Source organism: Passer domesticus (assembly GCF_036417665.1).
Source record: "Passer domesticus isolate bPasDom1 chromosome 8 unlocalized genomic scaffold, bPasDom1.hap1 SUPER_8_unloc_1, whole genome shotgun sequence".
NCBI lineage: Eukaryota > Metazoa > Chordata > Aves > Passeriformes > Passeridae > Passer > Passer domesticus.
This window is the reverse complement of record NW_026989900.1, coordinates 895,587-912,373: the sequence shown is the minus strand read 5'-3', so window position 1 is coordinate 912,373 and position 16,787 is coordinate 895,587. Positions and strand designations below refer to the sequence as shown.

The window sequence follows — 16,787 nt, the reverse complement described above, 5'->3', positions numbered from 1 at the left end:
CTTTCAGGTTAGGGTGAGAAGTAAAAGGATCTTAGCAGATATTTAGCAGTTCCTCATCTTCAGACATCACTTAGGTCTCTTAATTCCACATTGGCTAGTTGTTTTTAGGGTTTTTTTCCTGGAACATTTCAAAGCTACTCAGCTGCCCCGGAGCCATGTCCCTCTGTGGCTTCACAGTAGGGACCTCGGCACAGTGTTCAGCTCCTGCCTTGGCAAACCGCTCCAACACTTTATCACTCTTTCTGTAAAAAACTTTTCCCTAAAATCCAACCTATATTTCCATTGGTGCAGCTGAAGACTGTGTCCTCTGGTTCTGTCAGTCGTTGCTGGAGAAAGAGACCAACCCACACCTGACTACAACCACCTTTCAGAAAACTGTAGAGAGGGATAAGGTCACCGCTGAGTCTTCTTTTCTGAAGACTAAACAACCCCAGCTTCCTCAGTTATTCCTCACAGGACTTATGTTCCAAGCCCCTCACCAGCCTTGTTGCCCTTCTCTGGACACACTCCAGGCCCTCAATGTCCTGCCTAAATTGGGGGGCCCAGAACTGGACATAGCACTCGAGGTACGGTGCCAGTCCAGGGGAATAATGCCAAGTACACCAGTGCCAAGTGCAGGGGAAGAATGAGCTCCCTGCTCCTGCTGGCCACACCATTCCTGATCCAGGCCAGGAGCCATTGGCCTTCTTGGCCACCTGGGCACACTGCTGGCTCATGTGCAGCCGGCTGTCGAGCAGTACCCCCAGGTCCCTTTCTGCCTGGGCACTGTCCAGCCACACCATCCCCAGCCTCTGGCATTGCAGGGGGTTATTGTGGCCAAACTGCAGGACTTGGGACATGGAGTTATTAAACTTCATCTTATTGGACTCTGCCCATCCCTCCAACCATTCCAGGTCGGCCTGCAGAGCCCTCCTACCTTCCACCACGTGGACACACGCTCCCAGCTCAGTGTCGTCTGCAGATTTACTAATGAAAGACTCAATCCCCTCATCCATGTCATCAATAAAAATATTGAACAGCCCTGACCCCAGCACAGAGCCCTGAGGGACAGCACTGGTGCCTGGCTGCCAGCTGGATGCAGCAGCGCTCACCAGCACTCTCTGGGCCGGCCATGCAGCCAGTTCTGAACCCAGCACAGAGTGTTCCTGTCCCAGCCCTGGGCTGCAGCTTTTCCAGGAGTGAGCTGTGGGAGACAGTGCCAAAGGCCTGGCTGGAGTCCAAATAAACACATCCACAGCCTTTCCTGCATCCACCAGGAGGTTCACCTGGTTATAAAAGGAGACCAGGTTGGTCAAACACCACCTACCCCTCCTGAACCCCTGCTGGCTGGGTCTGATACCCTGGCCATGCTGGAAGTGCTGGGTGATGACACTCAGTATAAACTGTTCCATTTCCTCACTGGGTACTGAGGTCAGGCTGACTGGCCTGTAATTACCAGGATCCTCCTTCCCACCCTTGCTGTGAATGGGTGTCACATTGGGCAGCTTCCAGTCATCTGGAACCTCCCCAGTGAGCCAGGACTGCTGGTAAATGATGGAGAGTGGCTTGGCAAGCTCATCTGCCAGCTCCCTCATCACCCTGGGGTGGATCCCTTCTGGTCCTGTGGATTTATGAACATCCAAGCAACTCAGAAGTTCTATGACTGCCTCCTCCTGAATAGTGGGAGCCCATTCTCCTCCCTGATACCATCAACCAACCCAAGAGGACAGTTCTCCTGGGGACAAGCTGTCTTCCCACCAAAGACTGAGGCAAAGAAGGCGTTAAGCACTTCTGCCTTCTCCTCATCTGCAGTTACTAAGTTCTCTCCCTCATCCAATATAGAACAGAAGTTGGTTTTACCCTTCCTTTTACCATTGATATATTTGTAAAAACATTTTTTATTATTCTTTACAGAAGTCGCCATCTTAATTTCAAAATGAGCTTTGGCCTCCCTGAATTTTTTACTACACGCTCTAGAAACCCTCTTAAATATTTCGTGAGAGACCTGACCCTCCTTCGAAAGATGATTCATTCTCTTTTTATTCTTAAAGTTTTCCGAAACCTTCCTCCCCTCTAGGCTGGGCGATTGCCTCCTCACCTCATCTTTTGGCACACAGGGACAGTCTGTTCCTGTGCCCTCAAGATCTCTGTTTTGAAGCACGCCCACCTTTCCTGAACTCCTTTGCTTTTAAGGTCTGCTTCCGAAGAGACTCTTTGAATAAGCCTCCTAAATAGGCCAAAGTCTGCCCTCTGAAAGTCCAGTATAAAAGCCTTGTTGATGTTCCTCCCGACTTCACCAAATATCAGGAACTCCATAATTTCATGATCACTCTGCCCCAAGTGGCCTCCAACCACCACATCTCCCACCAGCCCACCTCTGCAAACAACAGATCTAACATAGTCCATCCCCTGGTCAGCCCACCCACCAGCTGCGACAAAAAGTTGTCCTCTACACACACAAAAAATTTCCTGGACTGCCTTTTTTCTTCTGTATTATGTTCCCAACAGTTGTCTAGGAGTTTGAAGTCACCTACAAGAACAAGGGTTGATGATCCAGAAACATTCTCTAGCTGCTTACAGAATGAGTTGTCCACCACTTCTTCCTGCCTGGGTGGATGGTAACAGACTCCCAGTAGGGTGTCAGCCTTGTTGGCCTTCCCTCTAATTCTCACCCACGGGCATTCAACTTCATCGTCATTAGTTTCAATACCTCTGGTGTCCAAAGCCTTCCTAATATAAAGGGCCACCCCTCCACCTCTTCTCCCTTCCCTGTCTCTCCAGAAGATCTTGTAGCCATCCAGTGCAGCACTCCAGCCATGTTTCTGTGATGGCAATTACACCACAGCTCTGCTGCTGGACCATGGCCTCCAGTCTTCCTGTTTGTTACCCATGCTGCGTGCACTGGTATCCATGCACCTCAGCTGGGCTGCTGATTTCACCCCTAACTCAGGCTTACCACCCTTGGGCCTGCTTCCAGAGAGCCCAGCTGCATCCCCTTCCCCCTTCAAACCTAGTTTAAAGCCCTCTCAACATCTTCTGCCAGTTCATGAGCTAAAAACCTTCTGCCCTTTACAAAGAAATGGAGCCTGTTATGAATAAAAATAGTTATCAATTTTTTTAAGGTTGCAAAGTTAAAGAAAAAAAAAAAGTTGAACCAATTGCTGTTAAATTGAAGGTTACCTACATGTTGCAGCCACCTATCATTAAAAGAGTTCTTCTCCAATTACCTGTTAATGGTTCGTGATTAGCCATTGTCCCCTCTAATGCTTGCCAGGGGGGATACCAGACCCTGCAGGCAGCAGGGGAAGGAGAGTGACATCAGAGCTAGTATGCAGATGAGAATGCATTTTACCTGTAAATTTCAGGAAAAAACCCCTAAAAACAACGAGCCAACATGGAATTAAGAGACCTAAGTGACGTCTAAGGATGAAGAACTTAATCCAGTATCTGCTAAGATCCTTTTACTTCTCACCCTAACCTGAAAAGTTCTTAACTAGAAAGAGGACCTGGAATGTTAGACCAAAAAAGCGGAATTTCCTACTCTCCCACGAGGATGGAAGCCCCAGCTCTGCCTGGAGACCAGCGGACAAAGCTGCATCCTCCTCTTCCTCCTCCTGCCACTCCTGGGAGCAGCGGCAGCGTGGGGGTGACCTGCTGGCTTCTCCCCACCTGAGCTGATTCTTTTTAATAAAGGCATTAAAAAGGAGAAAGATCTCCTGCCCTGTTTATTTCAAGTGGCATTTATTGCTTGGGCACAGACTGTGTTCTGACAACTGCACTCTGTTATTCGGACTGAGAGAGATTCTAAGTAACTGGGGAAAGAATACAACAAAACTAACACGTTGTTGGCCTCTCTGCTGCCAAATGGGGTCCTCCCACTGCTGTTGCATCAGTGGCACAAATTAAGAGGGTTTGTGCACTTCTGCGATATTCCTCTGAATGCTGAGCTGCTCTTATGTAGGGTACTGCCTCATCACAGGAACTACTTACTAATTCTCATAGAAGTCTGGGCATCCTGAATCTTTAAAAAAGGTGCTGAGGACACAGGAGAGGTCACAGATGTTGAGATCCAGCCTAAAGCATAGTTTAGGAAGGTGGTTTTCTCTGCCATGCTAAATTCCCCTATATTCTCACTTGTACCTCAGCACAAGTGAACCATAAACGCACAACCTTGAGATATCTCTTTTGTTTACCCCATTCTTGCTTTCTTTGTACAGACTTTTCAGGCTACTATAAATCAAATAGATAAGCTGGTATCCTTATGGTAGTCCTATATTTCAAAAATTTTTTTTTCCCCTTTCTCCATTTCCAAAGGTACAGAAAGAATGTTAAAACCACTATTACCAAGAACAATCACGCATTTAGGCTGCTCTCAGAGGTGAGCTGGGCTCTTACCAAGCCACCTTTCTTTCTGAGGATTCTTTATGGAGTTGCTCAGAATGGATTCCTGGTATCACAAAGGGAGGACCTGGAGTTGTTTCCAAGGGCCCATCACTGTAATATTGCCAGGACATTCTGCAGGCAAGAATGGGCACACACCACATACAGTATAGAGTGTTTGAGCAAGAGAGAAAGGACAGAACAAAAGGAAGACAGCTGGGAGAGAGGAAGGATTACATTGTCAGTACTTCACAGTTTCATACAGAAAAACCTTCATTTACTGAGTTTGAGGGGTAGAAAGTTCCAATTCAGAGTTTGATAGCCATTATTACTTTTTAGCTTGGGTGACTTGAGTATAAATTGGTGCTGGTGTTATTTGCCATGATGCCTCAGAGGGTGATGAGGATAAAAACTCAGCACATCTCAGAAAAAAACAGATTTTTTTCTGGCCACCTGCTCAACCACCAACTGCTCATACTTTTTTTTCCTCACTTTTTTAAGCAAATGTGCCAAAGGATATCAAAACATATTTATCAGAACAGTAAAATAATAAACTATAACAAGGTGTCAGATTAAACAGGAAATGTAGTGGAAAGATATATTAAAAAGGTTTGAAAAACACTCCTCTTGCTTCTGTCCTTGAAAGGTAAGTTAATCCCTCCAGTATTATTTTCTAGTTCAGCAGCTCCCTGCAGCTTCCTGGGTTTTATAGCCACAGAAACCCAAAGCAAAGGCTCCCTCCTCCTGCCACCTTGAGACTTTTGCTCCTGGTCCTCCTCTTTCCTCTGCTATTCTCACATCCTCACATCCCCCAACACCTTTCCCTGCTGCACACATCACCAGATGGAAGCTGCTCCCTTCCCTCCACAGCAACCACATTGCCCAGGCCTTTCCCTCTTGCCCTCACCCCAACTCAAAGGTCACACAGAGTCCTTGGGCACAAACTGGAACAAACCAACCTAAAACCACATCCTTTTTGCCACTCTGATATAAGGGAGGCAGCTTCATTTATGCAGACCTACAGAGTGTAGATATCTGAAATGGATTTTTCTCTTCTATGGAAAGAATTTCTTTCCTGCTATTTTTACTATTTAAATTCAGAATGAAATAGAGAAAATGCAGCTTCTAAGTTGACAGAAGTTTTTACCCACTTAAAATAATTCAGAATATGCTACAGCATATTTTCTGCGTGGAATAAATCAGCACATTGGGTATTTTAAATACACATTGTTTTTTTATTAAAATATACATGATTTCAAAGGACGACTCAAGCATCCTATTTTAAAAATGCCTTTCCTTTTGTTTTAATAAATTTCTCTTACCGCTTTCCTTATAAGGGTGACAATAATCTAAATTTAGTTCAGGAGAGAAACAGAACGCTTTCAACAAGCAACAATTCCAATTGTTTATTATGTTAAAAGCAAAAAACATCATAATAAACTCTGCATCCAATACTCATGAGGAAATTGCTAAATTTATATGGTAGGTTATGATTTTCAGAATCAGTGGCTGTTTTCTCAGAATTCCTAAAAATTAGTCCTCCTTTAACAGGAGACCTGAAATTAAGTCTGTTTCTTCTCTTTTCTCTTCTCCTCCCCCACTATTTTTAGCAATTTGTTTTATTTTCAAGGTGGAATACTTGCTTTTATTCAAGGCATCTTTCTCTGCCGAGGGCTTCCAGGATTAAACTAAAAAGCTGCATGTTTAATATAGTGCCATAGAGTCTAACATTCCGATTGTGATATCTCATCAAAGACTCATGGGGTAGGAAAAACGGTCTTACAAATTTTCAGCAGGGAAATGTAACTTCTTGTACAGGCTTCAAATATGTACAGGCCATGTGTGACAGAATCTTGTAAACTTGTACAGGCCAAGTGTGACAGAATTTTGTAAATTTCTTTGATTTCTGAGTGCTAGAGAAGAGTCCCCTGTGCTGCATTCCCTGGCAAAGGCCACCAGTAATCCCCAAACTGTCTCATACTGGAGCAGTGGAAGCCTTTATTTGATGGTACAGTCTGAAGCTCAGCAATTTTCTAGTTTTAAGTTCTAAGTGTGGAAAACCGAGCCCGAGGCTACTATCCATGCTGTACTCCAGCTGATACCAGACCAGTGAGGGCTTTGATTATTTCTTTTTGGAGATGTACTTGCAGAGAATCTCCAGATATGTTAAAAGCTCCCCTTTCTGGGTGACAGTGCAATCTGTGTCTGCACCACTCAGCTAAAACATCCCATGGCTATGGAAACAACCACATTCTTCCTGGGATCACACAGGGCATGGTCAGCAACAGCACCAGCATCCCCGGCTTAAAAATGGAGCCTGGGAGGAGTTGCTGAAGCGCAGTATCCTTCATTCATTCTTTCTTTTGGTGATAGTTTTTCCTCATGCTGATGTAAATTAAAATGCCCTCACAGTCATATGTTGTTATCAGCAGTGCTTCCTCCAGCCTATCAGGTTGGTCACGGGGATGTTTCCTAATCTGCTGTGGAGTTTAGAGTTTACAGCAGTCAAGTCAAGGTAAATGTGGTTAACAAAGATCTATTTATTAAATTCCTAAGTAAATCTGATTTTGAACCTGGCAGCCAAAGAGCTGAATGGGAGACCAAAGTACAATATCCAGAGGAGGTAAAAAAATGTCAGACAGCTAAAGGACCTTAAGCTCTGCATTTAACACAGGGGTAGATACCTGTGGATGCTGCCAGGTCTGCCAAAATTAATTTTTCCCTTCTTCAGGAAATTATGGATATTCTCAGGCAAATCATTGTAGTTCTCCCCTCCCCTGCATTCTCAGAGCACATTTCTGATGATACAAGTATGGTTTCTTGAGTGTATTATCAAGGTGCTTTGTTGTATGTAATAAAAAAGGAGGCCAAAAGGAAGCAAAGCAAAAAGGTGTTCCAAGACATCTCAGATCCCAGCAGAAGTCCAGTGTTTGTAATACCTGAATTCCCTCTCAATGACACCCATGATGATTTGTTTGAAGAGAGGTGGTAAAACACTACACTGAACTTGGGAAGAATTTTGTGCAGCAACAACAGCAACAGTCCAGCTGCTGCTTTTACAAGAAAAATGGCTTAATTATTTATAATTATGCAAGCTCTATAATGGATTTTTTTTTTTCTGGCATTCATCCCTCCCACAATCTGTCATATAAAGCTGCTCAGAATTAAAATCCATATCCCTTCAGCACCTCAGCAAAGTGTCACTGGCCAGGGCTCTTGTTCTGATGGATGATACCAGTGACAGCTGCCAGAAAACACACTTAAATTGCCCACAGATACCTCGAAGGTGTATGCAGCAACATATATCACCTAAAAAGAACCAATATATATCTTCCTGCTCATCAGTTCTGTACTTGTACATTCTATTCCTTAATACCAACCCTTAAATCCAGTTTCTCTGGAGTTAGTTATTCAGACATCACTGGTATGATTAATAAAAACAGAAGTTGAATTGACAATGGCTAGATTAAAACACCAAGCCCAACCATCAGAAGCTCTGAATTGGTAGAGATGTATTGACAGAAGTATGCCAAGGGTTTGGGAACTGTTAATTTTAATGCCATTATTTCTGTATCATATATGTACTGGCAGAATATTCACCTCCTAAACCTTAGTACTGAAATAAGCCTATAATTTTAACTTTTTTTTCCCCTAAACTGTGAGCTGATTATGGATGGGTTATTTTCTTTTTTTCGTCTATTGTTTTTGGCTAGCCAACTGTATGTACTTGATTTGTAGTGAGGCTGATTAATCCTAATTTTTTAAAGCAGGCACAGCCTGCACAGAGCTTAAATGGATCTGTGGGACTTTCTGGACATGGCCCATCAATGGATTTTGGAAACACAGCTTCCAGTCTCCTGGGAATTTGTATTTTTTTTTCAGCTTTGGTCAAATGAGACCAACTGCTTATTTTTACTGTATTCAGCTAATTTTGAATTTAATTAATCTGACCAGTTTCGGTCAAAACATTTCTAATCAGCTTTAATAGAAATGACAAAATCTGTTTTTCTCAAATTTATGGTTATCATCAACAACCTTCATCTCTGCACAAGCTTTTATAGTATTGACAGTGTCAAAAACCATGGTTGAAAACAGTGTTCAGAAAGTAGAAACACTGGGGAGAAGTGGCTGAGATCAACCTTCAGGCCAGCTGAAGAGGCCCCAGATGAGCACAGGTCTCTGGTCTGGGGCCAGAGCTGGCTCTGATAAGCATTGTAGACATCCCCTTCATTAATGTCAACAATATTTACCTGCTTAAAGCTGTGACCACAGTTACAGAGACACACTGAGGTTCCCCTTGAAAATCCAGGTTGTTATTTTATAATTAGCATAGTATATAGACACATTGGACAGCCTCAGCAACAGATTTAATTCAGCAGCTAAGCCTTGGCAAGCAGGATATACATCTTAGCACTCTAAAGCTGTTGATTTTGCTCCTGTTAATTTTAGCATGGAAGAAGCAGACCACATTTGTTTCATGGTGCTGCTGTATCCCCAGCAGGTTCTGCGCTTTCTTGGAGATATATTATCTATTTTTAAGGTTTCCTTTTTAATATTTTAATAAATATTTAAATAAAACACAAATAACATCTTCAGTCAGTACAACATAGGCATCATATATTAAAGTATTCCCATCTCCAAAGATCTCTAACAAAAAAAGGATGTGCAAAACTGTCCCTACTTGAACTGTGCCATTTCATGCAGATGTAGACATTTAACTCTATCTATTTGGGGTCTCCCAACCTCCCCCAAATATAATATATTGTTTAATAGATTTCCATTTATGTTATTTAAACAACCACAGAGCAATCAGGATTTGCAGTGGCACAAAAATAATGTCATTAAAATAAAGTTAATTTGGACTGGATTTGCCTGACATGAACATGCCATACTGGAAGACAAAAAATTCTGCTCTCCTCTTCCCTATTTATCATTAAAGTGGCTGACTCACACTTTGGGAAAGGGCCAAGATTAATTCACCTTTCTATCTGTTAAAATTAGAGGAGAGGGTTTTGGCAGCAAATTAATCGCCATCAGTGATTTTTGAAAAGTTTATTAAGAGATTAAGTATTATGAATTGATAGAAGAGCAATTTTAAATAAAAAAACCCCACAGATTGGTTTGATAGCAATGCAATAAAATATTTGATTAAATGGTAGCAAAATAACTGTTACTTTGAGAGGTGGACTCAGTTTCTTTACAATATTTATGTCTCTTATATCACCTATTCATAAAATACTTCTAAATATTAAAATATGCACACAATTTTTGGAAGAAGCTTCCTTTTAATAATTGTGTAGCTTGACTTTCATTGTTTGAAGATGAAATTGTGGGCTTTGGGGTTAGCTTAGTTTAACTCTTACTTCTTTTCTAGACAAGAACTGAGCCTAATATTTGTTTTTATTTCCTTTCTATCCAATATTCATACACAGAGAATGTTTCTCAATGAAATCATGGAGCATTGGCATTTACACCAGTGTGAGCTCAGGAGTGTGAGAGCAGCAAAGACAGAAAGCTACCTGAGCAAACTGAATAATAGATTGTAATATACTCAATTACTTTCCTTAAATTACATGGTGGGCTAAAAAGTTTCTTTCTGCTTTTAATAAATTTGTTAATGATTGAAAACTGCTAAAAATGGTTAGGCTTAAATTTGGATTCTACTCAAAAAGGTGAGATATTAAACAGCCCAGATAAGAAAAGCTGCAGCATTTTTTGTTTGATGAACTTGTCAGTCGTGTAGTAGGAAGAGGCAAAATAAATTAAAAAGTTACACAAAGCACATTTTCATGTTTAAAAATAGTTGAAAAACAAGGACCAATATAGTATGTTCCAAACATGTGCAATTACCACGTGCTGTTTTCTTTGTTTGTATGTGGACTATTTTGAAATTCCCTAATAAAACAATTTGCTCAGTTCTCATTTCACATTATGGCAGACTGGAATAAACTTGTGAATCATCTTGGTACAGGTATTGCTGAAACAAATTTTCAATTTCTGGTTTTTATCCTCACTTAGAATTGTATTTACAAAGTAAACGTTTCTGGCCAAGTATGGATTGGATTTGGAGCCATGAGAGATGACTCTTAAAAACAGTGAATTTTTTTTTTTTTTTGTCAAAAGTGCTTCAAAAGCTTGAAACTTAAACTTACATTCAAAGTTGACATGAACTAGAAGTATTAAATTAATCATCAAATAAATCAACTTTAGGTAATATATTAAACTTTGTAAACACTAATCAAAAGATCAAGGTGAAATCTTAGCCTCTTTTTTCCCCAGTGACAAAATTCAGTGAGGTCTGTGGAGGATTTAGGACTTATAAGTGGGTGAAACTAAAACTCCTCCCCAAAGCTCTGTAGGAAAGACAATTAAATGCCCTAGACTGTGATCTAATACCATATTTCACATGTAAGATCCTGCATAAAGAAATGCTTACATTCCTGGATATGATGTAAGAAAACTAATTTCCCTGGCTAAGGAATCTGATTATAAAAGCCTGAAATACAGTTTAAGAAGCCGGAAGAAAAGCTATCTTTTTTTTTTTTTTTTTTCTGTATTAAAGTTATTTCACTTGTAGATTAAAACCAACTGCTCTGTCTTTGAAGCGCAGAGCCCAGGGCCATGCTATGCTTGACATTGATGTGTGGAGACACCTGAAGCAGTTCTGCAAGTAGATATGATCAGGCTTGCTGATGCTGATGAGATGCTGCATCTGGCCTTCCTACCTAATCCCAGTGAAAAACAGAGTACTTAAACCTGGATGTCACCCCAGCACTTGGTCTGCTTGGTGACAGAGGGACTTCCTGAAGAAAGGCGTACTTCCTTTGGGGTGCTTCCCATAGTAAGGGCTTTAAAGATGGGACTTAGTTATCTTTGTAAAGGTGACATAGAAAGATTCCAGTATCCAGGCCTTGCCCTAAAGGCAGATCATGGATTCCCAAGTTTTTACTAACCAAGGTGTTTAACAAGAGCCTTCACAGCAGTCCCAGCCAATTTATTACTTATTACAAACCATCTGAAAGGAAGCTCAAAGATACAGAAGGGAAATTAAAATTCTGCGTAGAAACCTCAGACAGGTGCCTTGGGGAAACCATTACCTACTCTAACACTTTTGTGAATGCTGTTTATATAATTCTTGAAATCCATATGCATTTTATATGTGATGTATATACAAAAGAAAGAGCAACGTGCAAAAAAAACCAGTACCTGGTATTGCAGATCACTTAGCCACCAATCCTAGCCTTGGGCTGCTCGTTCTAGCTGACAAAGAAAAAGAGTATCCCTGCCCAAGGACTGCCTCTTCTTTTATGTAGTGAGTGCAACTTGCCAGGAAAAGAATGATCAACAGGGGACCAGTGTTTAGAATTCCTTCTGATAGGAAGTATCAGCAAGACTTTACTAAAACCATGGAACTGAAGGAAGAAAGAAAAATTTTACACTTATTTGTGGGTAACTGTCTGTAGGTACAAGAGGCCTGGCAGAAAAAGAAGTAAGATTGTACTGCGGAGAGCCCAGCAATACAGGAGGCTCACAGCACAGGCTGAAATGGGATCCCTCACGGCTGCGTTCAGAGCATACTCAAGCTGGCTCTTCTAAAACCCAGGGTCCTTGTTCCCTTCAGCGTGCTCAGCACCACCTTTAACTCCACGGTGCTGTGCAACTGGAGCAGCAGGGCAGGGACCTTTGCAGCCTGAGCTGCCCTTGTTCCTCTCTGTGTGTGCACAGAACGCAGCACAGAAGAGAAGAGCAGCAGGGCCCCGCGTGTCCCCGGGCTCAGGATTTGCGCCGCTTCAGCTCCATGGAGACGTGAGTAACGTGAAAAAGCCAAAATTTATTAAGGGAAAGAGAAGGGAAGGGGTGAGCTGGGAGGTAAAACAGGGGATGGACAAGGCCTGAGGGCTGCAGGGAGGGAGATGCCAAGAGGGAGAGAGAGGGCAGGAGCTCCTGGAGCTTGCCACAGGCTCAGCTGTGAGCAGTAAGATCTGTGCCTGGAGCTCCAGCTGGTCCATTCTCCTCTGCAGGTTCTCTCATCTCCAATTGGATCTGGATATCACCGAAAAACGCAGGTTCTTCCAATCCAACAGACAAACAAAGTCCCGCAGCTATTCTTTCGAATGTCATCTGCACCAGTATGCTCATGGAGGATGGGCTCTGATCTTCCCTGAGGGCTTGAAGAGCTGGAAGAGAGAGGAACAGAGCCACGGCCAGAGGCCAGATTGAGGGAATGCAAGGAAAGCCTCCTGCCAGGGCCATCACAGCCGGCTCTTGTCATGGCCAGGAGGGAGTGGCAGACAAGGGCTTGGGCTGGAAGGTGCTGGCCTCGCATCCCGCACGTGTCCCTGAAAGCTCTCCGGGCTCTGCCCCCGCCGCCCCTGGTCCGCACAGGGAGCAGAGCCCTCGGCAGCCCGGGCAGGGATTGTAGCTCCGGGGCCGGGATGTGCAGCTGCCCCGGTGGTCCCTGCTGGCCCGCGGCTGCCCACACTCACCCTCACTGAGGACCTGGAGCTCCTCCTTCTGCCCCATCATGAGTGATCCGGCCACCCCTGGCAAGACAGAGGCTGTGGGGCCCCAGGCAGCACAGCTGCCTGACACGGGCGCTGCCAGCCCCGGGGCCGCACGCCCTCCTCCCTGGGCAGGGCTCAGCCCGGGCCCTGCCGCTCGCTGCCGCCCGAGGGAGGGCACGGCTGCGGGAGGGCGGCAGCAGCACCGAGGGCGGGCGGGGCTGCAGCGGCCGGGCCGGGAGGCGGGGAGGGACGCTGGGCTTGTGGCTCACCGATGATCCTGATGGCCGCCTCTCGCAGGGGCTGCTGCGGGCTCTGCAGGCGCGGCAGGGCCCAGCGCAGGTGCTCGGCCGCTCGGCTCGCGTCCTGCAGCAGCTGCGGGGAGCGAAGGCTCGGCGTGGGCTCTGCCCCTCGGCCGGGCGCTCCCTGCGCCCAGCACCGGCCGAGCCGGCCCGCATGGCCCAGGGCAGGGAGCAGCGTGCAGGGCGCGGGCTGGCAGCCCCGGGTGCGGCGCTGGGCAGGGACACAGCTGCCAGCCCCCCACACTGAGCACCAGGGGCAGAGGGCTTCTCCAGGCTGTGGCTGGGGCTCCCGGGCTGTCCTTACCAGGCTCTGGGCAAACTTCATCCGCTGCTCCTTCATCAGCAGCTCCTCGAGGTCCGTCCTCCTCAGGAAGCGTGCCGCACAAAGCAGGGCTTCATGAGAGGCCTGGAGAGCAGCAGAGAGCCGCAGGTGGCACCAGAGCCCAGGGCACAGGACCCGTGTCCCTGTGCCAAGGCCAGGGGGAGGCTGGAGCCCGCCAGGCGCCAGGGCAGGAGGTGGCCGAGCCCCTTCCCAGGGATGCAGCAGCATGCCACAAAACCTCACCTTGGCCACGTGCAGGTTCTCATCGTGCCAGCGCAGGAATAGAGGGAGCAGGCTCTGGCTCACGATTCTCGTGAGAGGCTCTTCCCCCTCTTCCACTACCAGCTCCAGCACTTTGCTGAAGAGCTGAATGGAGAGCAGCTGCATCTGGCTGTTGTCCTGGAAGGAAAGGAAAAGTCCTAAGCACCAACTACTCCAGGCCCACTGGGGTAAAGGCCCAAAACTGCAGAGAGCACAAAGTTTCCAGGCAGTGTCCAGTGCCCTTGGCTGGGGGCACAGAGCCTTACATTGTCAAAGTGTGGCAGCAGGGGCTCAGCCAGCTTCAGGGCGGTGATGCTGGGTATCTTGAGGTCTTTCTTCTGGAGCACATGTGTGAGCACAGAGAGGGTCATCCAGACCATCTCTGCATCGGGATCAGCCAGCTGCTCCAGCAGGTGTTGATAGAGGCCACGTATTTCTCCGCTCTGTGTGCAAGACGAGGCTGTGCTGTGAAGCTGTGAGTGGCTGCAGCACCAAGAGCTGCTTGGGGCACTGGGGCAGCTGAAGCAGGAAGCAGGAGAGCTGGGAGCAGCTGCCTCTGCTGGCCCAGCCAAGGCCAAAGGTCTGTGTTCCCCAGCCCCACGCTGCCAGCGCGGCTTCAGCCACTGCCTCCTCTCACCAGCGAGGGCTCCTTGCTGAGCACCACGAGGCCTCTGAGCTGCAGGCGCAGCCTGTCCCTGCACTTGCTCGGCAGGTGCCTGGATACGACCCACAGGGCACTGGGACCGTGTTGGCTCAAGTCCAGACACTCCAGGAGCTGAAAGGCACAGGGCAGTGACAGGGGACATGGCCAGCAGAAGCCCGGAGCCGCACAGGGCCGGGCCCAGGCAGCAGCAGCAGGCACGGGCAGCGTCCCAGGCGGCTGCAGCTACCAGAGGCCAGAAAGGTGGGAGGCAGCTCAGCCAGGCAGCGCTGGCCATCAGGCTCACCTCCACCAAGAACGCCAGGGCAGGCAGATGACAGCGTGGCTGCTTCCCGATGAGCAGGCTGAGCAGGTGCGAGGCCATGTGGGGACACAAGGGGGTCAACCCATGGCGCATCTCCCTGTCAGGGGAAAAAGGCACCCAGGCCCTGAGCTGGTGGGCAAACCTCTCCCGGGAGTGACTGACAGAGGTCTGATCTTTCCCCAGCACTCTGCATGGGGACACAGGCCCCTTGCGAGGCGGCTGCTCCTGGGCATCCTCCTCTGCCAGGCTTTTGCAGTCTGCTCGGCCGTCCCTCGGTGGCAAGGCCCTCTCACTTACAACCGCGGGGTCTGTGTGGGGCACTCTGGGCACAGGGCACAAATGCTGTCGGTGGTGGCGGGGAGAAGGGGGTCTCACCTGGCCAGCAGGCCTGCTGCATACAGCTGGGTGTTGGCACAGAGCAGGGTGTCCCAGACCTGCAGGTGTTCCAGAGCCACCAGCTTCTTATCAAAGCCCAGTCGGGAGAGCAGAGCCTTCATGGTCTGCGCTGCAAACCTGTGTGCCGAGCAAAGGCCAGGTCACGCTGGGAGCACGGGCCCTGGCCACAGGGGGCATGGGAAGGAAAGGGTGACTGAGACCTTTTGGGGTTGCTGCGAAGGCCGTGTTCCTTCCGGCATGCTCTCCAGAAGTTCTGAACATTCTTTGGCAGCTGCTCTGTGGTAGTGAAAATTTGCAAGAGCAGATCCACAAGCAGCTGGGGAGAATAAATGAGCATTGCGTAGTGCCACTCGGACGTGGGGGCAATCCTCCACAGCACCAGAGTTGCCTGCAAGAGACAAAGCACCCCGAGGCAGCGCTTAGTGCCAAGGTGTCATGAGGCAGGACCCGAGGGGAGACGCAGGGCGAGCACCCAGCCTGCTGCTCCTGAGCCTGCCCTGAGCCCAGCTTTCAGCCCAGGCCGGGAGCTGCAGCGTGGCGAGAGCATGGAGAGGTGCTGGAGAGGTGACCTGGAGGGCGAGCAAAGGCCAGCTCCAGAAACTCACAGCCAGGGCAAAGACGGCCTCGTCCCCGCTGCAGAAGATCCTGCTGCATGGTGGCTGCTTCTCTAGCACAGAGAGCAGTGCTGGAAGCACCTCCTCCGCAGCTACTTCCGAGGTGCCCATGGCCCTCCACATCAGTGTGGCATCTCTGTGGGACCAGAGCTGTGGGTCAGCACCCTGCCCCGTGTAGCTGCGTGGGGCCGGGGGACAGAGCCCCGGTGCCCTGAGGGGCCGGGAGGGAGCATGGCAGAGGGCTGGGGAAACAGAGGGGCCCGAGGGGCCCTACGGGCTGGTGAGCACTGAGCTCTCGAGGCAGTTGTGCTCCGTACCTGTCACACAGTGGGGCACAGCACAGGAGGATCATCACCACGTGAGCAGGGTATCTTTCAGTCAGGCTCAGAATGTCCATTTGCAGCTCGGCGTCCACAGTGTCGCAGGATGTGAGTCTCTGTAGAATGTCCCTGACCATGGCTAGCACCTGGAAGAAGCAGCATGGGGAAGACTTGGTGTGCTGTCCTAGGGAGCAACTTCCCCAGCTTCCCCCAGGAAGTGCTTGCCTTCCCACCCCAATGTGATGGCCCCAAAGGCTGAGTGGGCCTAGCAGATATGGCTGGAGGGGCCACATGATCCTGGGAGGCCTCCCACCCTAGCCCCAGGCTGCTTGCCTGCTGCGGAGAAGAAACACCCTTCTGGAAACTCCAGCCTGGGTGCAGGACTCACAGTCAGTGAGATCATGGTGTCAGTATCTGGGATGGCCTGAGTCTGGCTGTTTGAGCTGGCCATGCCCTCAGTCAGGGCCATGTCAGCCTCCGCCCTGCCCTCGGCCGCTGCCCGGTCAGAGGTTGCAGCGAGCTCAGCGGACGCTGTGCTGGCAGCAGGCTCTGTCTGCAGCTCGCTGGGCCTGGAGTTGGGCTCAGCCGTGCCCTCGGTGGCTGTGGCTCTGGTCTTTCTGCGCCGAACGTGCAGGAACCTCTGCAGTGCCTGCAGCAGAAGGAAGGGTGGGAAGAGAGGGATGTTCCATGGTCTGCTTCAAGCGCGGGGCTGGGCCGAGCAGTGCCAGCAGGCCCAGCCCAGGTGAG

The 16,787-nt window shown here is 48.0% G+C and overlaps 1 long non-coding RNA gene and 1 pseudogene across 1 annotated transcript; one reads left to right on the top strand and one right to left on the bottom strand.

Moving 5' to 3' along the window:
* LOC135291581 (zinc finger protein 23-like) overlaps positions 1 to 16,787 on the top strand; it is a 201,810-nt pseudogene that overhangs the window by 117,535 nt on the left and 67,488 nt on the right.
* Positions 15,727 to 16,550, bottom strand: LOC135291625 (uncharacterized). Its single transcript, XR_010354393.1, has 3 exons — positions 16,429 to 16,550; positions 16,038 to 16,186; positions 15,727 to 15,856 (listed from the first exon to the last, which is right to left on the bottom strand). It is a non-coding gene; the product is annotated as an uncharacterized LOC135291625 (long non-coding RNA).